The sequence below is a fragment of the Canis lupus genome, chromosome 15 (genome assembly GCF_003254725.2).
Source record: "Canis lupus dingo isolate Sandy chromosome 15, ASM325472v2, whole genome shotgun sequence".
NCBI classification, from domain to species: domain Eukaryota; kingdom Metazoa; phylum Chordata; class Mammalia; order Carnivora; family Canidae; genus Canis; species Canis lupus.
In genome coordinates, this window is record NC_064257.1 from 34,089,403 (window position 1) to 34,117,395 (window position 27,993).

Sequence of the window (27,993 nt, forward strand, 5' to 3'; positions counted from 1 at the left end):
GACCAACATCACAGCCAGCAATTATGACACCATTTGGCCAGCACAGAAGAGGGAGCAATTAAGTTGGCCACAGAGGAGGTGGCACTTCAACTGGGCTTTTGTGCATTCTGCCCAACTTTTATTTATTTATTTTTTCTTCCCAAGTTTTAGTAAGTTGGTCCCTTTGTGGGACACTAATGCTTATGGACACCAGAATTCCACTTTATTTGATATCCAGTTTGACAAATAGCACTTCTTGCCATGAGTCTACAAGATGCTTCCATGGTGCTGTCTCAAAGCAATTTAGAAGCAAAGGGAATCTTATTTATAGACTAAGTGGCCAGTATTAACCAATTCTGTACATTGAGACAACAAGACATTGAGAAATATGGTTTATCCACAGTGGAATTGGATCGGGCTTCAGATTTTAGAGATCTGAAGGTGTATTTGGGGGTTCTTTGTACCATTCCTACCCCTTAGTTCTTCCTCTGAAAGGCCCACAGATTAAAATTAGATGTTGCTGGCATACAGGGAATGTTTTTAATATAATAACTGCCTGTTTACTTCTAAGAATCATAAACAGAGCTTAGAAGAACAGGGATGTCTATCTTGTTGGCATTTACTGTTTTTGTAGGAAAATTAAAGTATCACAAAGACACAGTTCATTGAGCCAGTTAAGCCTTGTTTGTTAAAATTATGCAAAATATATGGCAATAATTCTGAAAGCTAGTATTAATTCAAAACATAGGCCATGAAATCCAGGTTTGAGCACTTAAGAAGAAAAAAATAGACCCAACGTCTTGATAATATTTATATGTCTTCATTTCATTTTCACATTCTGTCTCTGGCCAGTGCTGTTTTTAGTGTCAGGTTACATTCCTAATGGAGAATATTTGTGGAAAATATTTGCCCCCATTTGTACATTGAAATTTTAACACCCAAAGTTGATTGTCTCAGGAGGTGGAGCTTTCGGAGGTGCTTGGGTCGCCGAGGTGGAGCCTTCATGAAGAGACCCCACAGAGATTCCCAGCTCTTTCCTCTAAGCGAGGATACCCCAACTTTGAATCAGAAGAGATTCTAGAACATGACCATGCTGGTGCCTTGCTCTTGAACTTCCCAGCTTCCAGAATTGTGAGCAGTAAGGTTTTGTTGTTTATAAGCTACCCAGTCTGTGCTTTTTTGTTATAGCAGCACAAACTGAGACAATATCAAATGGATTAGATCAAATAATTATTCTTTCTTTTGGTGCCACATGACCGACTCCTTGTCAGTTTCTAGGAGATTATTTCATCAGGACTTTGCTGATACCACAGTCTTTGGCATGACTTACCAGCTCATTGCTGATCCCAGGAAAAGACTGAGTGCCTACAAATGAAGTAAGTAAGTCCATTCATAGACTCATTGTGAACTTAGTGCCTCTGGCTGTCATGGCCAAGAATGAGGGGCAGCTGTCTAGGGAATAGTTCTTTGAAGGCTCAGAGTATCTGTGATAGGTGGTGGTTCTTACTCATTTAGGGGGTATAGATCCCTTTAAGAATGTGAGAAGGCTGTGGAATCTGCAGGAAGAATGAAGGCTTCTTTGTGGCATCATTCTTTTAAAAAATGCACATGTATACACCCACGCACACAACACTTGGCATTTAATTTTTAGGAGAGTCCCACTACATCTGAATCGAGTTCACTCACCCCAAGAACCTGAAGTCTGTAGGGTCCCTGGCATCAGACTTCATCAGCATCTAGGCCTAATTAGTCACATTTTGGTTTTGTAGAGTATTTAGAAGACTTGTGTTTAACAGAATGAAGCTAAATGTTTCTGTGGATTTCACTAGCATGTAATTCCTGGTATGAAGGGCTAACCATGTTATTGGAAGAAAGGTGAAACCATTTGTCTAAACCCTGATCTTTATATAGCAGGTCACAGATCTTCTGCCCTATGGGAAGGCAGGCAGGTGGTTATCATGGACCCACCTCTTGGGAAGGTGAGAGCTTGCAGACATGCAATGTATGACAATCTCTAGGTTCTAAGAGCTTTCTGTCTCCACCCCATCTCTTTAGAACCAGGGATCCTAGACAGAAGAGGACTGAGACTTTTGTGTCCAGTATATTGGGAATAATTGATATCAGTGTGAAATTATATAGAGTCTCATCTACTTTATATACTGGGAAATTATTTCCGACAGTATCTTTTTGTCCAGCCATCTGCTTGAATCAAGTTTCTGCCAGCCTCTGGAAGAAGTAATTATCCCTGCTCTGAAACTGAACTCCATGCTGGCTTTCTGCTGAGGGAGTGGACCCTTTGGTTGTCTGTTTTCTATTGTCAAGAGTTCTTTTGTCACTTACTATTGTCAGCTGCTGATTTTCCAACAAACACTATCTTTGAAGCTAAAAATAAACCCTCCCAACACAAGTCCTCTCTTTATGATAGTGTGAAAGCAAAATAGGACGGTCAGTTGTGGGTATAATTTTATTCTGGCTATTGCAATAGAGTGAACATTTATTAAGGAGAAATATCTCAAAGAAAAAGAAGGAGGCCTGAGTTTTATAGAGGCAAGTAAATAGGGGGTCATCCACAAGTCTTATGGGAATCATGAGGAAGGGTAGAGGTGGATCTTATCTCAGAATTTGGGAAGGCTGAGTTGTCCTTTGTGGTGGTTAGCTATTTTTTGGAACCCAAAAGGGTGGGGGGATTTCTCAACCATCACTGCTTTCAGAGAGCACAAAGTTCAGACAAAGTTCAAAGTTGTCAGAAGTCATATCTTTTTAAGAGCCTAAAGCAAATTTGGAAGAAAAAATTGTTTTTGTAAGGTTTGGGGATGAGGTAAAATCAAAATTCTGGCATCTTGACTGCCTGTTCTATAAAAGACACTTAAGCTATCTCCTTATTTAATTTGGGTAAAGGAAAATGAATGGCCTACATGACCAAAGCAAAAAAAAATTTTTAACAAAAAAAAAAAAAAAAAAGGAAACAAAGCTATTATGATTTTGCTAGAGACACACAGAACCCATGGAGCAATTTTCAATTGCACCAATCATGGCAACTCTGTGACTTAACAAAAATTCATTCAACATATATTTTTTTAGCACCTGCTATATGCCAGGCATGTATAGAGATGCTGAGCATACAGCAGTTAATGTACCAGTCCAAAACTTCCCCCTCATGGAACTCCTTACTATGGAGAAAAAGAATGCACAAAGGTACAGTGAGAGCCAGAGGAAGGAGCAGTACGGTTTTTAAAAAGGTTGGTCAGAGGTTTCCATAAGAAGATGGCAGGAGTAAAAGCCTGAGGAAGTGAGGGAGGGAGCCATGCTGAGGCCTGAGGGAACCTTTTAGGTGGAGAGAAAAGCATAATGTGAAGGCCTGAGATGGGCACTTGCCAGATGTTTTCAAGAAATAGCAAGGAGGTCAGAGTGGCTTGAGTGCAGTGGGCAAGAGGGCATATAGTAGGGGCGGAGGCCAGAGAGTCGTGGGAAGCCGAGAATAGACAGTCTGATAGGCCATTGTAATCACATTGGCTTTCACGTAGGTTGACATGGGAAGCCACCGGTTGGCTTTTGGTAGAGGCATAATATTGTCTATTTTTCAAAGGATCACTCTAGGTAACATTTTAAGAGGGCTGAGGGTTACTGCAGGGTTACTGACAACTGCATTCTTGAGAAGATGGGAGCTCAGATCAAGATGGTCATGGTGAAGTGTAGTGAATGTGTGATATGCTGCTGGGCTCCCCTTCAGGAATGAAAGATCTATTCCTCCAGCAGCTGGGAGGTCTCCAGCTCATGGCCTATGGCTGTCAGCCCTCTTAGAATTGCCTGCTCTGAAGACAGCCATGGTGCCCAATGGCATTCCCCCTTCCCAGGGCAGCCTGCATCCAGTGGCCTGTCAGTAAGGGGTAGAAATGCCTGGCCCCTCACCTCAGTTCAAGACAATCCCCAAGGGTTGTTCCAGCTCAGAACTCCATGTGGAATCAGTGAAGGCCTTCGCTGTGACCAGGTCACAGCCTAACTTTTCCTTCCACCCAAGCCTGTTTGCTTCCCTTCGTCAGGCATTGTTGATCCCAGGGACACTCCCTAGTAACCTTCCGGCCCACTTAGCTCCATCTCAGAATCAGCCTCCAGAGGGACACAACCTGTGACATGCAGAAGGGTAGTGGTGGTCAGGTTCTGAGTATATTTTGAAGGTAGAGCCAAGTGGATTTGCTGATGGACTGGATGTGATGTTAAAAGAAAAAAAATAGGATGGAATCACTATTAACTGATATGAGATATGTGATAATCACTATTAACTGATATGAGAAAGACTATGGGAAAGACAGGGGCTTGGGGGGCTGGTGAGGAAGGTAGGGAATATAATAGAAATATAAATAAATAAAAAGATTCATGTAGGTAAACGGTCAAATTCCATTTCCAGGAGGACATTCTTAACTCTGACTTTGAATACTCCCAACATTAGACAGTTTTAGATAGCCTCTACTGTAGTAGACATTTCATTTAATTTGGGGAATGTGAGAGCAATTAAATATAGAAAGTGTGAATACATATTTTCAACCATTACACAATGGTTGCTAATTCATGGAGACAGAGAAAGTCTAAGTAGTTTTAGAAGGGAACAAAGCCAGCTATTGGCACATCCACCAGGATATGTATCAAGACTTGTTTTTTTTTTTTCTATAAGGCCCTTATAATTCATAAAACAGTAACAGGCTTCCCATGAGAAGTTGGAAAGAAGTAAAACTGCTTACACACTGTATATATCACACACCCAGACAATAATCCCAAAGCAACATGGTAGTAATCACAATGACATGACACCACCTTGTACAGATACAACTCTCGGACAATTCTAGTAAAAAGAAAGTCTTCTGTAGGGCACAGTAGATGGAACATGAATCTTGAACTAGGGCTTGACAGAGTCTGGAGGAGCTGGAAAGGCTAGGGAGGGGTTTTTCTAGAGGAAGGAGGAATGTGAGAGAAGGCCCAGAGGTGAGGCTAGATAAGACAGAGACTAGGAGCAGTTGTGATAAGGCTGCCTCCCAGGAAGATTTCATCAATTGGGTAAAGCGGGGCAAGTCAGCGAACTATTAAAACCAGGCAAAGAGTTTGGATTTCTCCTTTTTGGTCACCAAGGGAATGGAAGAAATTTTCTTAAAACGTCTGTTAAGGTGCCAACACACATTGTGAATCTCCAAGATGGAAATGGGCAGTATTTCCCAAACTTATTTGACATTGGAAGCTTTTTTTCCACAATACCACCTGTTACCATCTTTGGGAAGATTTATTCTCCAGGTACATTGAGGCAGACAACACCCAAACATGGAGTGTGCTGAGAAAACCGTTGGCTCAAAGCTGCCAAGAGTAAAAATAACCAAGATTTGTAAAGGGCAGGGACAGTATCTTGGGTGGTGTACAAACAACAATAATTTATTCTCACCCTCTTACTATTCATCCTCACTGTTCACAGCACTTTATGGTCACTTGGAAAGAGATTTGTGGTTCTCTGGGACCTTCTTTTCCTGCCTTGCTGATTGATAAGCCTGTCACATTTTGTAATCGGATGATCCCAGTGTTCTTGCAAGATGCCTTCCTGGCTTGCTGCCTCCTCGATAGGTTGTACTGCCTGTTCTCCAGCAGGCAGTGGGCACTTTCTCTGGTCATTGTCAGATGCCAGGTGGTACCTGTCAGACAAGCAGGAAGGAACTGCCCTTGCCCCATAACAGCAGCCCCAAGCCAGAAGGCTCTGTCGACAGCCCCAGGCCTTCATTGTCTGTCCCCACTCTTGCCAGGGCTTCCCATGTGTTTGCTGTCTTCCCGCTCAGGTTCTCATTTGCTTACTCTGGTGCCTCTCACTGTAAGCCACTTGGAAATTGAACTTGACTTTTTCTTCTCCTCCTCTTATATTTTAGAAATATCTGAAAATAGCTGTTTTTTTCCCTCTCTTGTTTTGTTTCTAATGGAGCCTCCAGCAAGTCTTTAGAAGTAGTTCCCACTGGGGGGTGGTACCACACACACACACACACACACACACACACACACCAGCCCTTTACCATGTGGCATTTGGAAGTGTTTGGGGGCATTTTGAGGGGCTCGTCCCATGTTTGGGGGGTACTCTTGCCTTTTTGTGAGTGGGGGCTGCACATAGTAAGCATTCAGCAGTGTGGGAGGTCACCCTACACAATGAACAGCTGCCTTGCCCCAATTGCCAGTGATGTCCCCAATGAGAATCCCTGTATGTTTCCCAAACTGTGGTCATTTGAGGCCACTTTGATAATTTTTAGTATCAAATTACCACCTGTGCCATTATTAGTTTATTTTTTTATTTTTAAAATATTTCATTTATTTATTCACAAGAGACCCAGATAGAGAGGCAGAGACATAGACAGAGGGAGAAGCAGGCTCCATGCAGGGAGCCAGATGTGAGACTTGATCCCGGGACTCCAGGATCTCACCCTGGGTCGAAGGCAGATGCTCAACGGCTGAGCCACCCAGGCATCCCGTCATTATTGGTTTAATATTTTTTCTTTGACTTAACTTACTTAAAAAAAAAAATCTTTCAGCAATAGTATGTTTGAAATAATGGGTCGATGTTTATATGTTTTACAGTACACATAGAAATAAATACCCAACACCTCATACAAAAGATTCTTCGTCGGTGATACGCATATGAAGTTTGGGAAATACTGGGTCCTTTTTACACCTGTTGGGTTTTTGACGGGAGCATTATCCGGACGCCCTACTCTCCTCTGAACTATGAAGGTTTAAACAAGTGCAAGTGATGGACTCCTTAGTATGGACCTTATAAGGGCAAGGGCCACATCCCATGCTTAGCATTCCATATAGATCATTTCTTTTATATAAGGAAGAAGTCTGTTCCACTGGCAAGATAAACCCAAGCATTCTTGACCTACGTCTGCTATCTCTTTGCTGGATGAAAAGTCCTAGGATAAAAGTGAGGCTTACTTGGCATTTGCCTCCTTGGATTGTCAGCTCCCTGAGGGCAGACCTGCATCTTGTGACTCCACCTATCCTAATGCAAAGTCTGGCACAAACTTCATGATTCATGAGTCTTAGTGAATGAATGAAAATGTGAACAAATGAATGTATGCTTACCTGTCACCACTAGACAATGAGGCACTGAAAATGTTACCGTCACTGAGTAAAAAAGTCCCGTGTACATGTTCCTTGGGCAAGTTCTGTGATTTCTCTGCTTTAGTTTCATCACCCCTGAAATAGGGATAATATAGTACCAACCTCACAGCACTGACATGAGGAGTCACTGAGAACGGATTTGTGAAGTGCTTAGAGCAGTGTCAGGCATAGAATAAATGTTATAGAAATATTCGATGGCCAACAAATGGTATCTATCTTGTACTTACTTAGGTTTCCAGTATTTGTGGAAATAAAGAATCAGGGTGGCCTGGGTGGCTCAGTGGTTTAGCGCCGTCTTCAGCCCAGGGCGTGATCCTGACGATCCGGGATCGAGTCCCATGTCAGGCTCCCTGCATGGAGCCTGCTTCTCCCTCTGCCTGTGCCTGTGCCTCTCTCTCTCTCTCTCTCTCTCTCATGAATAAATAATCTTAAAAAATAAAATCAACAAATGCGGGGTCACAACGTTTCTACACTTCACATCCTGGATGCTGAGCAGTTCCCAAGGGCAGTACAGATACTGAAGCAGAGCATCCCAGGCCCTGGTGAGGGGTCCTGCTGCAGTCCTGAGCACAGAAAGAACTCTCTGGAACAGGTGACCAGGGTGATGTGCCCCTTATCCCTACCTCATTACAGGTTGCACAGAAGCTGTGTCCTGGTCTTTGCTTAAGGCAATGCTAGAACATATCCAATTAACTAAATTCTTGCTCTGGCTCAATGGACACATTCTGCAGGAACACCACATTCACATACATTGAGCCCAGAGTGTGGAAGGGGAGACAAAGGAGAGGAAGCAGTGTGCTGACAGAGCTTCTATGATGAACTAGACACAGGGAAGGTGGTCCCAAGTGTTGTGTGTCACTTCATCCTCTGACAACCTTGAGAGCCAGGATTTTAGCCTTACTTCCCTTATTTTACAGGTCAGAAACCTGGTGCTCCAAGCAATTACCTAACCCGGCCAAGGTCATTCACTAAAATAGATAGCAGTACCAAAACTTTGAACTCAGGCCCATCTGAGTTATTTTTTTTAATAAACCCCTGGGGTACAGCTGAGGCTTCAGAATGGCCAGGTCAGCCTCATACTAAAATGTTTCCAGCCCACCTGCTGAATCTTTAGTGTCAGCACCCTTCTCCCCCTCCTTATTACAGAGATTAAGTGAGCAATGTTCATGAAATAGGTGTGCTTTAACAGCTCCCGCTGCGACAGCCATCAAATCACGTGATGTAGCAGCAAAGTGAGGTTGCAGTTACCACTCATGGGATTTCATCAAAAGCCAAGATAATCCTAGCTGAGACAGTCTGCAGGCAGGGCACGGCTTGAGTGTGAATAGAGCATTTGTGTCATTGGCTGAAGGAAAAGTACTCTATTCATAACCTTCTCCTGATAGCCTTTTGCATGAAAAAATGTAGGAAAAGCCAGCTTCTCAGCAAGAAGGGGCCTGTTCCCGTTCTCTGAGCATGGGGATTCCACATTACATTCCTGGCAACCCTGCTTTTAGATAAATGGTTTAAATTTTCTTTCTCCCACAATTATGGGGACAGTACTAAGGAGTTGTCTTAGTAACTGAGTGTACTGGGGAGTATTCTGACTTGATCTAGCTGAATGAAATCTGAGTTCCTCCTTGACTTCACTAAAGAACCTCTTTGCTCTCTGTTCTCACCCCAAAGCCTTCCTTCTGCCTCTAGGAGGTAGACTCCAAAACTCCATCCAAAGTGAAATGTCATTCATCTACTCTACCTTCTGAGGACTAATCCTCTTGACCCTTATAGCTGTGACTGCATCGGGCCTTCCAAACAGCTTATTTGCTTGAATCCCCACAGGATTGAGAAATGACCTATCATCTAAATTTGTTAATTCCAGCAAAGGTTATGTGAAGTTTGATATTGGTCAATCTAAAGTTTGGGCTCCATGTAACCATCTGAGGCATTCCCTTCCTGGTCCCATTCACCGTGAACTAAACAGATCTCCAAGCACGGTGGCCTCCCTTGCAGTGCAGGGCTTGCTCAGGCAGTAATGGCCCCAGTATTCAAGACTCATGGTGAGTGCTTCAGGCACAAACCCATGTGTATGCGTCTTTACCTCTCCAGTCTCCAGGCATAGTTGGCATCTCTAAGAACCTCTTCCCTCCCATGTCCAGGCTGTTGGCGTCCCACATCAAGGCACCACAGTTTCCTCTTCTTCAGGCTCTACATCTCACATGCCACCTCAAACTTTCCTGCTCTTACTTGGTTCTTTCATTCATTCACTCATTCATTCATTCAACAAGCTCTGTTTTGTAGTACCTATGACATGCCAAGCACTGGGGAGGGATAGGATAGTGAACTAAACAAGCATACATCCTCTCCTCATGGAGCTTACAATCTAGTGAAAAGTTACAACAAATGATAAGAAGGAAAAGATCAGTGAGCTATGGGAGCATACTGGAAGGAGGCCCACTCTCACCTGGAGGGCAGAAGGTTCCTGTGAGGATGCTCTGATTGCCTACTCTCTGCCTCACTTACCTCAGGCCTGGTCCTGGAGTTCCCTCATAAGTTAGCCTTCCATTTTGATGGCTCAGTTGGACCATTTATTTTGCTTTCAAGTTTTTCTCTCCAAGATGCCACCTCTCAGTAATGCCCCTTTATTCTATGAACAATAGCCAAAGATGACAGGGTAAAGGCTATCAAAGATTTTTTTACAAATGCTGGTCAGTGACTATAGAAATGAGGAGAAAGAAGTTGACATGAGACACAACAGCTTGTGGCCTGGAAACATTACTATAAATTCAAAGTGCTAGTTCTACAGCACTGGTAATGAGGTGCCATTTCCTCTGCCCTGGCCCTTCACCATACTCAGGTAGGATATACTGTGCCAGGCTCTACATCCAGGTCCCCAATATTCTAAGAGGTGATATCATATAATATTATTTCATTTGCCTTTAGTTTGTATAGGACTTAGCCTAAGAGTGTTGTTTTATTTTTTCACTAATTCAAAATAAATATTTAAGCCAATGTGTCAGGTGCTATGCAAGTGCATTGGAGGGGGTTATGGTGACAAGACATGAATAGCACCTTGTTCAATGCAGCTCATCACCATTGTCACCAAATTAAATGAACATATCAGGACATCAGTGGAGGAGCTGCTACACTGAAGGGGTGTCATATTGAGGCCAATTCAATGGCCCAAACTTTACAAAAGCCACAATCAATGCTGCCAGCATAGGGTGTTGGCAGGAACTCCAGAACTTTCCACCTGCTTTTCAGTCACTTGTTATTTCATTTTTACTTTCATTGAAGTAATGTGATTCTATAAATAGTCAAATAATCTTATGCAACTGAGTACAAAGAACATCTCTTGACCATCCACTTCCCTCATTTAAAAGTCCACCAGGATAACTACTTCAATTTATTTAGCATTTCATTATAGATTTACCATATCTCCTAATAGCTGCTACCCCTTGATTTTTTTTATGGCAATTATATTGAGATATAATTCATGTACCATGAAATTCACCCTTTTAAATAATTATGCAATTCATTGATTTTTTAGTATATTCACAGAGTTATGCCACCATCATCACTATGTAATTTTAGAACATTTTCAATACCTGAAAAGAAGCACTGAACACATTAACAGTCACTCCCTATTCCCTCTGCCCCTAGTCTCAAAAACCACTAATCCATTTCTCTATGGATTTGCCTATTGTGCACATTTCATATAATGGAATCATGCAATATGTGGTCTTTGTGTCTGGCTTCTTTCACTTAGAGTAATGTTTTCAGAGGTCATTCATGTTGTAGCATATTTATTCCTTTTTGTAGTTGAGTGATATTCCATTGTAAGGATATATCATTTTTTATTTATCCATTCAATATTTGATGGATGTTTGGGTTATTTCTATTTTTTGGCAATTGTGAAAAAAGCTGTTACAAACATCTGTATACAGGTTTTTGTGTGGACATGTTTTTATTTCTGTTAGGTTCATACCTAAGAGTGGAATTGCCAGCCACTGATTTTTCAAGCTTTGGGCATTATCTACTGGCTTCTCACTGTGGAGTCACTGTGAAGACATCTTACCTTCCAATACTACCTCTCTCCCATATACACACTTCCTATCTTTCAGTCTCCCAATGTTTATAGCATAATTTTGATTGGATTAGTATTAACATGATAATATAAATGTTAAAATATGTTTCATTTTCCTTAGGGAACTTTTGGTTTTACCTGGAGTTATTTGTCTTATTTTCTATGTATTTATCACCAATTCATCCTTAAACTCACCCTCAGGAGCTTCAGCTCTTCTCAGATATTCATATGCATTAGGCATTCTATCAATTTCATCATCCCAGCTTTCTCTGAGTCTTCTGACTTGCTCTAATCTAGATTAGTTGTTCTTTAGACCTGTAGCATGGCTGTTATCCTGACATTTCCCTTTAATAATATGTAGGGGATTTCTTTCATGTCTCTCTTGTGTTAGGTTCCTTTTGTCATAGATCGTTTATCGTTTTCTTTCTTGTTTCACTCCCGTATTTTTGTGGAATAGGTCCTCCAGTTGCATCCTGAGAACATTACATAGTGAGTATATTGTTTCAGAACTTGCCTATCTGAAAAGGCCTTATATTATTTAATTATTGCTATTTTTTTATTTTAATTTTTGCTACTTTCAATTGATATAAAATTCTATAACATTCACTTTTTTCTGCAGAACTTTTCTAGTTTCCATGTTTGCTATTGAATGATCAAAGCCATTCTGATTATTTTGTCAGAATCTAACCAGTATTTTACTCTCTAAAAGCTTTTAGAATTTTCTCTTTGACCCAGTATTCTTCAATTTAAGGAAATGATGTATTTTGACTAATAAACCTTATTCATTTTGCTGGACACTTGATGGGCTCTTTTTATTTGACAGTAGCATTCAGTTCTAAGAATTTTTCTTGAACTATTTCTTTAGTGATTTGATTTCCTCCATTTTCTTAGTATTTTTTCCTCTTTCTATGATGTACATTATTTGGATATTGAACTTCCTGATTTTGTTCTTAAATGTTCTGATTTCTTCCCTCCTATTTTCTGTCATTTTGTTATCCTTTAGAAATTTTTGTCAAATTTTTCTTCCAAAATTTTTATTTTATTTTTTAAATTAAATTTTTTTTTTTTTTACTTTTTAGAGAGAGAGTGAAAGAGTGCTGGGGGGAGGGTAAAGGAAGAGCGGGAGAATCTCGAGGCAGGACTCTGTCTTGCAGCCCTGAGATCATGACCTAAACCCGAAATCGAGAGTCTGATGCTCAACCAACTGAGCCACAGGTACTCAAATTTTTTTTACAACTTTTTAATTGGATTTTTAGTTTATGCTATATTTTTACATTTCTAAGACTTCTTTTGTTTTATGAGTGTACCTTTTAAAACATCATTCTACTACTTCATATTTTAAATATATCTTTTTAGTTCTCTGATAAGTTTCCATCTTATTATTTAATTTGTTTTCTTCAAATTTATTTGGTATTTTTGTTTTAAATCTCTGTTTTTCACATTTGAGGCTTCCTTCAAATGTGTGGTGATCCTTGGGTATTCATTTACATTTAAAATTGGGGCACTAAAAAGCTTAATGACATTGTGAGCGGACCACAGATCACATGTTGAGAGATCAGACTGGGCTGCTTAAATGGATAACCCTAGTGTCAGTATCTTTAGATCTTTCCTTTGGCTTGTCAGATGGCTTTTTGGAGAACTGTCTTATATCCTGCACAGTATTATGGGAACCAAGTGATGGAAGAGGGCTAGGAGCTATAGGGGAGGGTCTTAATATTTAGTATTTTTAACACTTCTATTTTCAAAATTGTTACATTCCTCAACTGTGCCATGTGTCCCCCATCTCAGAGACCTATTTTACTCTCTCCAGGGTATAAACCCCATTTTTTGCTGAGGTAGAAAGAGAGGGAGTCACCTGGCTGCACAAAGTAATGAAAAGAATTTTTGCTTGGGAGAGGGGTGTGTCTAGCCCTTAAATTTCTGTCCTCCCCTTTATCCGCAAATTACAAACTCCTATTGCTTGTAATTCTTGATACTTTTGGCTTCTATATAGGAAAATGGGCTACTTTTTAGCTTGCTTACTTAGGAATTAGCTTTCCTGGGTCTGTTAGGTAGGTTATCTTTCCTCCTGTTTTTTTAACTTATGTTTTCTAGCTATCATTTCCCCTCCAATTCTCTGTTTCTCTTGAGTTTATATCTTTTTAAGATGTACCTTTATGTCAGTTAGTGGGAATCCAGAGAAAGTACAGGAAAATGTGATTGTTTAGTTTTCTAATTTTAAAGGGCTTTGTACTCTTCCTTTACATGTATTTTACTGAGAAAATGCCCCAGTATGTAATTTGCTCTCTTAATGATTAATTTTTAAAGGTAAGGAGGACAAGGAAGCTACAGCAGTAATTTTGAAGGCATATTAAAGCATTTCTTACTGACAAAGTTGGCAAAACTGTTGCGGGTTAAAATGAAATCGCAGTGACCTTAGTTCACAAAGACAAAGCTATTTTAAATTTTGAGGCATGAAGTAAATTGTGAAAGTAAATGAGGGACTGTGAAGGGAATGAGGTCAATTGTGAATATTCATGGTGGAGCAGCATTGGGGAATAAAGCTCTGGACCAGGTTGGACTGGGAATGATGTTTTACAGGCATTCAGAGGAAGCACGTCTGGAAGATCCAATTTGTTTTTGAGGGTAGCCCAGAAGCTAGCACTGATTGTCCTATTCAAAGGAAAGGCAAGACTGAGAACTGATGTTGGAAAATTGGATGAGGCAATAGCTCAGAATCAAGATTGAGAACAGAAAAAGAGGGCTAGATACTTCCCCTTTTGTGAAGTGCCATATGCATAGTTAATATTATGGGAGAGATTTAAAAGATTAATAATGTCCAATGTTTTTAAAAAGTCATAAAGAAACAAGCATTCTCATATACTGTTGGAGAGTATATATTGATATAGCCTTTATTAGAGAACAATTGGTAATTATATGTTAAAATTTTAAATGTGAATTTACTTTGATTTATCAATTCCACTCCTAAGATAGTGACTCTGTAGGAAAGACCAAAAAATTAATGTATAAAGATGTTTATTACATCATTGCTTGTAATAGAGAAAGCTAGAAAATGACCAAAATGCACATCAGTAGAGGATTGTTTAAATTCATAATGTTGAAGACCTGCATTGAGCTCTTGTGGTTCATTCTTCATAAAGAGTAGCATTCAAAAGAAAGTAATTTAGTGTCTTTCAAAGAACATTGAAAGAGGTCTAACTCATAACTCATAGTTTCATTTAAGTTTATTCTTGTTATATGGCCTTATAGTTGAATACTTAGAGCACCATATGTCACGCAAAATAAGGTCAGTTAATATATATTGGCACCTAACAATATCTGAAATATGTTATTCTATTTTAAAAGTCTTATAGAATATATGGCATGATCTATTTTATGTTTGAAAGATTATAAAGGTTTCCAGTTTCAAGTATTGGCACAGTGGTTTGGATCAGACCAAACCTCTCACTGATAATAATTATAAACTCTGCTTATCAATCTACTTCAAGGCACTAGAGAAGGACTGCAAACAGACATAAAGTAGAGGAGATACAGTCCACATTTAACTGGCTTCCCCCCCTCCCTGCCCCACAGACATGGAGCAGTCTGTAGGACACAGACTTACTGGACTAAAGAGTTAGAGGACTGAGTACAAGGATGCCAGAGCAATAGTAAATTAAAGGGGGAAGGGAAATCCCAGAAGGTTAGGAATAATAGTGGGGGAGCCCCCAGATCTATGTACAAAATCTTCTCAGAACCTTGGCTGACTCTTCAACTGCAAATCCTCAGGGCAAGACTCCGAGGAGCATAGTAGAAAAGAAGAGCTGGACTGTTGAAAGAACTGAGCAGAGATATCATCAGCTGCCTGGTGCTGGGGAGACTAAGTTTGAAGTTAAAGCCTACCAAATTAGAGGGGCTAGAGAAATGTCTCTTGCATTCCTAGAATATGCCAGAAGCATCATGCTTCGAGACCGCATCCTAGAACTATGAGCTATATCCTAGGACTAAGGGCAAAAAATAAAGTATAATTCATTTAATAAAACCTAGAAACAAACCTGCAAAGGATTAAGATTACCCACAGGACATTTAGCTGCTTCCTGGAACAAAACCCAATATTCACCAGAGGAAGATAACAGAATTTAGAGTTCCCACAATGTATCATTTACAATGTCCAGTATACAATAAAAACTACCAGACATACAAAGAAGCAGAAAAATATGCCCCATAATAAATAGATTTCCAAAACCCCCAGAAAACAAAAGGAGACCCACAGACAACAGAATTGTTGGAATTAGCATAAAAGATTTTAAAGTTACTATTATAAATATGTTAAAGAATTTACAGGAAAAAAAATGGATATAATTTGTGAACACATGGAGATTTAAGAAAGATATGAAATGCTAAAAAGGGAGGAACCGTATGGAAATCATAAAACTGAAAAGTACAATATCTGAAATAATAAAATACAATACTGAAAAATTATTGGATGGGATTAATAGTGTGAATATCACAGAAGAAAAGATCAGGGAACTTGGAGAAAAGTCAACAAAAATCACCAAACAGAAGGAGAAAAAATTGAATAAAAAACCCCACTAACCTTAGAAAGAGAGGAGAGAATTAATGGGGCAAAGAATATTTAAGGAAATTTTGGCTGAAATTTTTCTAAGAAGCCCAGTAAACCCCAAGCAGAAAAAAACAGAAAGAAATCCATTATCAAGGCACATTATTGTTAAATGGCTAAAAACTGAGGATAAAGCAAAATATCTTCAAAAGAGCCATCATATGTATGAGACTGTAGAAAGAATAACGGAAGGTTGTTCACCAGCAATGATGAATGGGGTGGGGGTGGAGGCAGGAATTCCTAGACCTTCTCTCCAGGAAAACAATTTAACTTAAGAAAATACCTTTTTAAATACATCATTCCAAGTCTCTGGGAATTGTCCCAAGGGCAAAAAGCATACAGCAAATAGAGAAATATTTATTCAAGAAAATCTACTAAATCTTGGCAAGAACAGCAAGAGTCTGTGGCACTTGAGCCACCACAGCTTCATTACCCTATCTCTCCCCAGACCTGCTCATGGAAGCTTTACGGTGGACATGTGCCACTAAGATGGGAGGCCCCCTTCCGTGAGCTTCCAGTCTGGGGCTCTGGCTTCACCCTTGGAAGGCGGCAGACTGCCAGCTTTTCAAAAATCCTCCTCAGCCCCATGTTGCTAGAGTTCTATTCCAGACAGGTATGGCAGAGAAAACCAAGTCTTGCTTCCTCCATCTAGACCCCCACTGATAGTGCTTAACCGACTGAGCCACCCAGTAGCCCAGGCCTGTTGTTTTTACTGTCATAGGCATTTGTCAGAATTCATTGAACTGTAACAATTAAGATCTGTGCATTGCTGTATCAGTTTTTTAAATTAGAAGGGAAAAAAAGTCATTAGTATCGCACTGAATTTGTTGATTTACCTGAAGATATTTGCATTTTACAGTACTGAATCTTCCTAGCCAAGAAAGTGGTATTCTACGCAGGTATTGCTAGTGGCCTCCCATTATCCATCCTCTCTCTCCTTCCTCCTTTGAAACAGAACTCTGATTTTCAGCTCAACCTACATTGCCATAAAGAATAAAAGGCTAAATTTCCAGCTTCTCTTGCTCTAAGTATGAGCATGGGACAAAGATCTGGCTAATGAGATGTAAGTGAAGTATTGAATGGGATCTGAGGGTTCTCCTTAAAAGATGTTACCTCAGTTGTGAGTGTCCACTTGCCCTTGCTACTCTCTGGAATATGGAAATGATGGGTGGAATTCTAGCAGCTCTTTTGCACTATCTGATGACTTGAAGAAGGTCATTCAGGCCTCAAGATGACAGAACAGAAAGTTAGGAGACAACAGAACAGAAGAACACTGTTCCTCTTATACCAGTCCTGAACTATCTATTAGGCTTATTTTATGTAAGAAACAACTCCTTTTGTTCAAGCCACTGTTGCTTTGAGTTTTCCTATTATATACAAGCAAACTTGATACAAATCTTCCTATTTATTTTTAAGCCTTCTTATATGAAATAGTTATTTATTCATTTATCCATCTATCTATCTATCTAGAAGTCATTTTTGTTCATGAAATATATGCCCGTTAAAGTTCATTTAAGTTTAAATCACACCACTTATAGCCTTTCTTGTTCTTTCAATCATGTATATACTGTAAAGCCTTCTGAGTGGAGGGAAAGTAATTCTATATATCTAGCAGCTAATGGTGTTTCAACTGGAGAAATGACTTTAATTTAGTTGTAACTGAAAAGCTCCAGAAAGCTTTTTACTTCCATTCTGGTATGTATTCTGAATCCTTGCACATGTGAAATGTCTTTACTTTGCCTACTCACTTAAAAGCCAACATAGCTGGTAGATTCAAAATCCTATTTCTTTAAAGTGTGTAGGCATTCCATTGTTGTCCAGTATTCAATAGTAAAAATGGAATGTTTATTACCAATCTAACCCTGTGTCCTTATAGGAAAGTATTTCCACCCTTTCCCACCATTGAATGCTAAGGATTTTCTCTTTTATGTTTGCATTCAGAAATATTGGTGGAGTATAGCTGTGTGCCTCTCCTTTCAGTATTCTTGCTGACACAGCAGGACCAGAATTGTTGTTGTTGTGTTTTTTTTTTTTTTTTTAATTTAACCTTAAGAACTTGAGTATTTATTTAGCCTGGGTGAATATTTTTCTATTAATGGCTTCCTATCATCCTGTCTATGATGTCTTAAATTCCTATTAAACAGGTTTTATTTCCCCCCCTTTGGGATTTTCTGTATTTTGTTTTCCTCATAATTTCTTTCTCTGACTTTTTGCTTTATATTCTGGGGGAAATATCTTGATTTGATCTTCCAAATCATGAGTTCTCTTTTCAGTAACCATTCTGTAATTAATCCCTGGCATTCAGTTTTATGATTTATTAATCAAATTTTTAATTGTTTAGATGTCTCTATTTTTCTCTGATGGCTACTTTTCCTATGGTAGCTTACTCTTATTTTACGTTGCAGTATCCATTGTATCTCAGATACTTAATAAAATATTTTCACAGTTGTCTTAGGCTTCCTGCATTTGCTCTTTCCTCAGAGGTTAGTTTGTCACTGATTCAGTTTTTAGGCCTCAGGTTTGGTCCAAAAATCTGGTGATTCTGGGTTTTTCATTTTCATATACAAATTGATCAGTATTGATAACTAGTTTCATTTTCTGGGCAATTGTCGAGGTTACCTTCCAATATCCCTTGCTAGGCCTGCCCTCCAAATGTGACGACTGATGGTGGCCAATGTGCTGTGCTCTAAGGTTAATGGGAAGGGGGGATAGGCCAGCACGTTGATGGCACTTCTCAAATAAGCAAGTAGGGAAAGTTACCCCCCCACCTCACTTGGAACACATCAGGAGATTTCACATCTGGTCCAAGTTGCCTTTCCTTAACTAACAGTTCAGTAACTTTTATATCATGCCCTTCTGTTCTCTCTGGCCCTGATCCTCATTTATGAGTCCCTATGGCTGGTCCTTTACTCAAGGGCCTGGGGCATGCACCATAACTAGCTCTTCTCTGTGCACCTTGGGGTGGGGGGCAAGTTCCAGCTAAGCATCCCACAATAGACTTCTATCCTCGCCTGCTGACCTTGAACTTACTATTATCTTAAAACCATATAGTCGTATTTAACAGTCACTGTTGAATACCTGTTCTGTGCCAGGAGCTATACAAAGGAGAGACAACACAGTCATGACTAAGGCTGATGATCATTTGTCCTGAGGAAGCTTATAGGCTATTTCTCATCCAGCAGCCCCCTTCTTCAGTTATGTTTCTGAGCAATCTGGTATTTTTGTTAGTCTGCTACCACCCAGAAACTCTTCCATTTCTACTCAGCCAGCATTTTCTAGGGAATGCCTAGGACTTAGTCTTATTTTATGTGTCTTAGTTTGCTGGGATTTGGGAGGAAGGAGAAGTAGTCATTTTGGCTCAGTCCACCATCCTAAACTAGTCACCTTTCTACAAGTGGAGGAGGGATGGCTAGTAGAGTTGAGATACTCTGTGACCAAGGAGCAAAGTAGATAGTTTCCACGTTCCATAGAAAGGCTTTGAATAGAGTTATTTTTTCACTGTGTCTGGCTCTGGCATTGGGGCCTCTGGAGACTGGAGGAAGAAGTTACAGAGTTCTCATCAGATTCTAATGTTAGGAAGCAAGCCTAGGGGTGAAACTGTGCAACTTGATGTCTAACATCCTTCATGATCACCTTAACAACTGTGACCTTAAAAATATGGTTGAGAATGCACCACTTTTAGAGCACAAGAACAGAAAAGCATCTGATCCCCCTAAGATCCCTTATATATCCCTGACCACCTTTCTCCCAAGCTATGCTTCGAAAGAAGAAGCTTTTCCCAATACTCTACAAATTTTGTTTTATTCTCTGATATCTGGAGACCAGCCAGGCATGTGGAGTCTTTAGGTCTCCTTTGGGACCCAGATCTCTTTATGCCTTTCAATTACTCTGTAGCTTTTATAGAAAACTCTATTTTCAGAGTCAGTATTGATTCTAGTTGACCTCTGTTGATAAGTCCCCTCTCTCTTACTGGTTTCAGTAGATTTGTTTTTGTTAGAACCAAACTGAATAATAGGCTACTTTCCCAGAAATAAGGACAAGAACCTTACTAGGTGACTTGTTTAGCCACTCTTAGGCAAACACCAAATTGAATATTTAGCAATTTCTGTTTTGAAGCTGGGGGGAGGGGGAAAGGGCCCAAGGAAGCTAACTCCCAGTTCCAAGAAAGTATAAACATTATTCATGCACTTTATCTTAGATGATTATCATTTTAACCAATTGCTGCATGGTCAACATCAGATACCTCTTACCACATGGAGGTGACAAAGTCAATCCATTGGCCTGTCTGCCCCAAAGCAACAGAGATCTTGTCTTCTGGTGATGATTTAAGGAAGCCCAAGTCATCCTTGCAAAGAGGAAGTGAAAAAGGATTCAAACAGCACTTTTTTGGCAGCAACAATGGCTCTGTGGCTGTTCTCTTTTAACAGAGAAAACATCATGGCTGATAAATATGTCAGAGCTCTTTAGAGACAGTGTCCCATCTTATGTGTGTTCTGCAGTGCTCAAAAAAAGGGAAGCTGGTCTTTTGTGGCTCCCAAAAAAGAGTGTTTTTCTTCTCCTCTTTTTGTTTGTTGCACATCTAAATCCCAGAATCATCTAGGAAGAGGAAGAAGGTGAAGACTTTGAAAAGGATTGAATCTCTCATTACTAAAGTAATATGGCACTCCACATATACAGATGCTGGCATGTAAGGAACAGAAGGTACTATTTGTCTTACTGGATCATAATTTAGATATTTGACTTATGTAGAGAAGCCTTGTATTGTAGCCAATATGTATTACATAAAGTTACCCCTGACACTAATCCTCAAAAACTGGATAAATGGAACTGTGCTCTGGAAATGCTCTGACAAAATGGCTCTCTAGGAGATCTCCCAGGAAGATAAGAGAACACTTTACCATATACCAAAGAAATAGTATATTATATGTACACATACATACGTAAATTTTCATATAGAGGTTTCACTGTTTCCAGAATTTTCTTAGATTCATCATGAATATAATGTTTATTTATATCTCTTCCTTCCTGTTTTTATTCTTAATCCATCTCTAAAATAAATTTGGTACTTTTCTGAATTAAAGATTTTTAACTTTATGGTATCCACATGTAAATCAACTGATTGACTTGAGAAGACTGCTTTGTCTTTGGGGAAGGGGAAGGAGTACACAGAAATATAGGAGATTTCTTGGGCCTTTGGCTCAATGTTAGCTCAATTCTGAGAATCTAGATTTAGGAGACAAACAAAATGTTGGACTGGCCCCTGTGGTTTCCCCTCCATCTTCTCACTTCTTAGAGGTCTACTCAGTCTTTAGAATTAACATCTGTCAATCTCAGGAGACTATATAATTAAGTAAAAACAGACCCAAGTGGCAACAGCAAGGGACTTGGAATTAATACATCTTGGCAGCCAAAATATTTAGCTTAGTAAGTATAATTTGATTAACATTGGATATAATTTAATTAGGCTTATGGATAAAGAAGGGAAACAATAAAGTTCTCTATTGTGAAGAAGGGATTAACTCTAGGATACAGACTAGAACTAAAAGCATGAGGCCAAATTTGGAGACAGAGTGGAAACCCTTATTTAAGTTCAGGAGATTTCTTGTCTTTTACTTCCACCCACAGACTTCTTCAGTGATCTTTAATGTCTACAAAATCCAGTATGGATTGCTACATTTGACTTTTACTGAAAAACATTCAAACTTTACACTTTTGAATTAAAATATGAATGTTAGGGGAATCTGGGTGGCTTAGTTGGTTAAATGTCTGACTCTTGATTTTGGTTCAGGTTATGATCTCAGGGTTGTGAGATCGAGCCCCGTGTTGGGCTCTGTGCTGAGCATGGAGCCTGTTTGAGATTCTCACTCTCCCGATACCTCTGCCCTCCCCTCTCAAAAAACAATAATAATAAAATAAAATGTGATATGATGAGATAAATAAAAATGTTATTCAGCCTAATGGAGAAGGAAATTCTGGCCTTTGTGACAACATGGTTGGACCTGGAGGACCTGATGCTAAGCAAAATAAGCCAATCACAGAAGGACAAATACTGTGTGATTCCACTTATATAAGGTCTCTAAAGTAGTCAAATTCATAGAAGCAGAGAATATAATAGTGGTTTGCAGGGGCCAGAGGGAGGGGGAAATGAGTTGTTTTTCAATGGGTATAAAGTCTCAGTTATACTAGATGAATCAATTCTAGGGATCTACTGTATTTATGGCATTATGCACTTCAAAATCTGTTAGGAGGGTAGATATCATGATAAGTGTTCTTATCATAAAAACAAACAAAACAACAACAACCACAAAGGGACAGAAGAAGGCTTTGGGAGGTGTGTTGGATGTGTCTAGGACCTTGACTGTGATGATGGTATCATGTGTGTTTACATAGGTCCAAACTCACCAAAATGCACACCTTAAATATGTGCACTTCTTTATATAGAAATTATATGTCAATAAAATTGTTAAAAAAATTGATACTTGGGGCATTCTAGATGGTTCAGTTGGTTTAGTGTCTGACTCTTGGTTTCAGCTCAGGTCATGATCTTGCGGTCCTGGAATCAAGGACTCTGGGTCAGGGTCTGCACTCAGTGGGGATTCTGCTTGAGATTCTCTCCCTCTCCCTCTGCTCCACCCCCTGCTCATGCTCTCTCTCTCTCTCTAAAGAAAATAAATAAATCTTTTTAAAAAAATGGACACTTGAACAAAAGGAAAAATAAATAAAATATTAGGTATTGCTATAAACTAAATTTCCTTCCATTCTTTATTCAAAAAACATTTATTGAGAGCCTACCATATGCCCGGTACTGTGTTAGGCACTAAGGATTCAGAATCAAGGAAGAAATGTCCATCCCTGGCTTCAAGGAGCCAGGGAAATTCAGATAAGCATTCAAATAAAGCTAATGAAATATAATGGATGCTACTTGCCATGGGTCATGGGGGCAGAAAAAGAAGAGGAGTAAGTCCTAGGAAGGAATCACAGAGGCTTCTTCATAGGGCTTCTCAAGACATGGTAGCGGCTTTCCACAGAGCAAATGATCCGAGAGAGAGAGAGAGAACAACCAAGACAGAAGCCAGGGGGTTCTTTATAACTAGTTCAAAAGTTACATACCATCACTTATGCCATATTCTATTGGTCACATAGATCAACCTTGGTACAAGGTGAGAGGGAACTATAAAAGAAGTAGGAGCTCACTGAGGACTGTCATGGAGACTGGCTACCACAGTTCTCTAGAAAGAGATAGGCAGAGAACATGAATCAAATAAGAAAGTATTGCTTTTTATTAATCAAGCCATCAACCAATAATGCCCATTACAGGTATTGATTTAAAATGAATAGAAGCACATGGCTTAGACCTTGAAGCCTAACAGAACCTCTTACTCCTTCCTGAATCTAAATTTTGGGATCTTAGTACCCTCTAGAAGGATGTCTGGGGTAAAGATACAAAATGACAGAGAAAAATAATATGACTAGTAATTTGACTAATCTCTCTGGGCATTTACAGAGAGGAGGCAAAGAGGAAGAAAGAGGGCTGAGTCCACATGCCTACTCAGCTGCATAAAATAACAAAGAAAGAGAACAACCCTGCCCTGGTTCCAGACTCCAACCACTCAAATTAGCAAGTCCTCTTCCCTTGGGTTGGGGTCAGGAGGCTAAGAAGAGGTAAGATGACAAGAAGGAAGGAATTGAAAATTCCCTTTTCCTATACTGAAGGTAATGTTGTTCTCTCATTCATATGCGGAAATTGAAATGTGGAAAGATTAACTGAAATTTCATGCAGCCTATTTCCAAGAAGTTGTGAAAGAAGATCCCAACTTTTAAATTCAGCCATAGTGGTCATATTGGGTCCAAGATACCATACTGAACTTGTGATGTACTCCATTTTTTTAAAAAGCATTTCTTCTGTATCATAGGTATTTGGGTTATACCTTAAAGTAACCAAAGATACACATTCAAGAAATAGAAACATAGGAGGGAACCTGGAATGTCATTTATTGCTACCTGTTTTTTGTAGAAGGAAGGAAATTGACATCTCAAGAGTTAATAGTTGGGAATGGGGCTTAGGTCTTTTTCATTCCCAGTCTGGTGCCTTTTCCTCTATGGCACTATGAAGAGGTTCCTGAATATATGCTTCCTCTGAGACTGGTCCCTCATCTCCAGCTGTGCAAGAGGGGAGCAGAGTATGGTAGAAAGAGTTCTGATCTTGGAATCAGAATCCTCAGGTTAAGTACCAGCTGCATTTTAAGTATGCATGATCTAAGCACACTCTCCTTAGTTTCTTCTTCTGAAAAACAGGTAGAGCAATATTTGCCAACCTGTTAGGATGGTTGTAGGGATGAAAGGAGATATGATTTATGAGAGATCTCTGTAGCGTATAGATGCTAGGCAAAGGTTAGGAATCAGTATTTGGGAATCTAAATCTATAAGGTGTCCAACTGCTAAGCTAAAATGGCCATGCCCCAGGCTTCTTACATTTCACTGCCCCTAGAATTTTTTTTGACTCTCCATCCTGAGGCGTTGCATCCGCTCTTTCTTGCATGATTTTGTCTCCACTGATGGTGGTCCAGCTGAATTCTGGACCCAGTGTTTAAATACTGAGAGAAGTCAGTGATTCGGTTTGCTATGTGGGATGAGGTTTTCCCCTCTCCACAACCACAAGAAGGAGTAGAGCATGTGAGTACTACTTCGGAAGGAAAAAAGCAAAAAATCTTATCACTTAATAGGGGCCTTAAAAGCTTTAGCTTCTTGGGTGAGTATGGATATTGAGACAGACTGGCAAGTGCTCCTGCTAACAGTAGAGATTTATTATCATAGAAAATTATTTCAGTCCACAGAGATTCCATAGGGACCAGTGTATGGTCATGGTTATAATTAATAGCAGAACTGTTAGGGAAGGACATTAGCGTTTATGCAGTGCTTCCCACACTCAAGGCAGAGAGTAAGGAGCGAGACTGGCATCATTCTTGTTTTCCAGAGGAGAAAGATAAAGTTCAGAGAGGTTAGATAGTTGGTCCAAGGTCACAAGCTTATAAATGTGGAGTTAAGACTGGAATCCAGGTCTTTGCACTTCCTATAGTCTCACACCAGGGAGGATGCAAAGCATTTTGAATCTATTATTTACCTATGTTTGAAATAAGATATGAGTGGAGGAACACAATAACTGAGATAGCTTAACCAATTGCCCAGAGTTTGGAAACGTCAGGTAAAAGGGAGGTCAAAACACTGATTAAAAATTAAAAGTAAAAGCTTCACGCTTCTCCTGCCCCTTGACACCAAACACAGATACACTTCTAATGACAGCTCTTTTTCTGACATTGTCACCAGGGGGAGATTTCAACTTCAGGGCCATTGATGAGTGGAGGGTATGGAAACAACAAAACACAGAGGACTTAAAACAAGGGTTTGAAGCCACTCAGGAAGTTCTCAAATACAGGGATTTATTTTGGTTCACAGCTTTAAAAAAAAAAAAATCCAAATTATGTGGACTTCTAGGAAGCAGGGAAGTTAGCAAATTGCCAAGGCATTAATAGTCAGTTCTTGGTACTGTGAGAGCACAGTCTGACTTGTATGTCTGACTGAAATATTTTCCTTAGCAAGCATAGTCTTTCGTGGTAGTATTCTTTTTTTTTTTTAATTTTTATTTATTTATGATAGTCACAGAGAGAGAGAGAGAGAGAGAGAGAGAGAGGCAGAGACTCAGGCGGAGGGAGAAGCAGGCTCCACGCACCGGGAGCCCGACGTGGGATTCGATCCCGGGTCTCCAGGATCGCGCCCTGGGCCAAAGGCAGGTGCTAAACCGCTGCACCACCCAGGGTTCCCTCGTGGTAGTATTCTTAATGTTTGTGCTAAAAGGTGACTCATGCTTTTGGTAGTCTGTTCACTTCAGTCAGAAAAATAAGAATTTATTGAGCACATACTGTGTGCCTGGCTGGTTATGATCTAGGTTCAAGGGATAAAAATGTAAACAGAATAGAATACATGCTAACTTTCATGAAGTTTGCAGCCTGATGGGAAAAGCAGCTAAGTCAACAACAAGGAACTGTAACATGTGCATTAGAATAGGAGTTAATATGAAAGTAGGACAAGGTGCTGTGGAAATGCAATAGGGAGAATAGGGAGGTATCTAACTCAGTCTTGGAAAGTCAGTGAAACCTTCCTGGATAAAGTGCCATCTAAGCTGAGGTCCAAAGGATGAATAGGAGTTAGTGGGAATAGATTAGTCAGGGCTCACAAGAGAAACAGAATATATGTATATTTGTTATAAGAATTATATATTTTTTTAATATATAATTTATATATAAAATAAGAATTGGCTCACATAATTATGGAGGCCAAGAATAAAGTTATGGAGAACCAGGAAAGCTGGTGGTATAATTCATTCTGAGTCCAAAGGCTTGAGAACCAGGGGAGCCAAAGGTATAGTCCCAACTCAAGCAGACAGCAAATTCATCCTTCCTTCACTTTTTTGTTCTATTCGGACACTCAATGAATTGGAGAAGGGAGATCTTTACTCACTCTGCTGATTCAATAGATCATTTCTTCCAGAAACACTCTCACAAGTATACCCAGAAGTACTGTTTTACCAGTTATCTGGGCATCCCTGAGCCGGGAGGGATGTTTAAAGGTGACACATAAAATTGACCATCACGGGGGGTATATATTTAGCAGATGGAGAAACTATGTGCAAAGGGGTGGAGGTGGAGTGTGGATTGTGTTTGGGGAACTGAAAGAGATGTAGTTTGGCTGTAGTGCTGAGACCAGAGGTGGCTGGAAATATGAGCGGGTGCTAACCTTGCATACCATGGTCAAGAGTTAGCACTTTATCCTAAGAAAAATGGGAAACCATCAAAGGGATTTAAGCATGACATAAGATGATCATACTATGTTCTAGGATAATCATCATTCTGTGTGCATGTATTTTGGAAAGATCTATTTGGTGATTTGGAATATGAGACACAGGATGGGGGACAAGACCAGAGGCAGGGTAACCAATAGGTGGTAATTGTAGTCATCCAGGTCAGAGATGGGAGGGTCTAGTTCAGGGTCACACCATTAGAGCTAGAGAGAAGTAGATTGAAGAGCTCCTTACATTGATTGACCATGAGGAATGAGGTAGGAAGCAGTCAAGGATGGTTCCCAAATTTCTGGGAAGTATGGATGGGGATGCCAGCTCCTGAGCTAGAATGCTGCTGAAGGAGCAGGTTTCAGAGAGATGTGGAGGAGCTTCCTTTGGGGAGTTGCCGGAAGCCTGTATGGGATGCCTAAGTGGAGCTGTTCTATATAGAGTAAGAACTATGGGTTGGAATCTCAGGAGAGAAATCTGAACAGTTTCTGGATTTCTTTGAGTCATTGGCAAATGAATGGTAGTCGAAGCCAAGGCTACAATCACATTGTTAAGTCCAGCTTCAGCAGTCCTGTCTTCAGAGAAGGTCGAGAAACTCCCACCTTCTCTTGGTTTGCCCTTATCAGAGCATATACATGCAATTCAGACAGACGTCCATTCTCAAGTCACTTTATGTGTTTACAGTAGTCTCCCTGTGTCCCTAGGACTACTGGGTAAGTTATGTAGAGAGATGCAACGCACACTTTATATGTGTCCAAGGTCCTGAAGCTCCAAACTGTGGCGGAGCTCAGCTCTGGTTCCTCTCTGTGCTCTTCCCACTACACCCAACTGCTTTCAGGTCACCCTTCCCGAAACTCTCTAAAGAATACACTCAATTCCCAGACAGCCATGATGGCCTGAAATTCATGACAACCCATGAAGGGCTTCCCCTAAGAGAAACACGGGGACAGCCTCTCCCAGGCTCCTGTGTCCTTACCCCACCCCCCTTATCCTCACTGTAGCACTCCCTATCCTGCGTTTAGCTTCAGCAGTTTCAGACTGCCCCTCTCTACCCTCAGCAGGTCTTGGCTCCGTGGCTCCTGGTTTCTAGACACATGGCCGACCATTCACTGGTTATAAGAGGCAGCCCGACCAGCACCCACACGCTCAAAGGTGGGAAGAGAAAGCTTTCCTGCTGGTCTAGGAGAACATGGTAAGTGGAGAAGAGATAAAAAAGAAATCATTTGGGCTTGGGGCTTTGCTTTGTTTTTGTTTCTCAACAGTGGAATTCTTTTTCCCAAAGAATGTTTGAATGGGAGCCCAATTTATAAAATGGTTTAAAGAAAAAAAAAAAAAAAAAAAAAGGAGCTGCTCTAATAGAAGCAGGAA

General features: G+C 40.1%; 1 long non-coding RNA gene across 1 annotated transcript; it reads left to right on the forward strand.

Annotated features, from left to right (window-relative positions):
* Window positions 1–72: 72 nt before the first annotated feature.
* Window positions 73–27,764, forward strand: LOC118350769 (uncharacterized). The gene is made up of 5 exons (XR_004805234.2): window positions 73–149; window positions 937–1,110; window positions 1,258–1,355; window positions 23,287–23,444; window positions 27,684–27,764. It is a non-coding gene; the product is annotated as an uncharacterized LOC118350769 (long non-coding RNA).
* The last annotated feature ends 229 nt before the right edge of the window (window positions 27,765–27,993 follow it).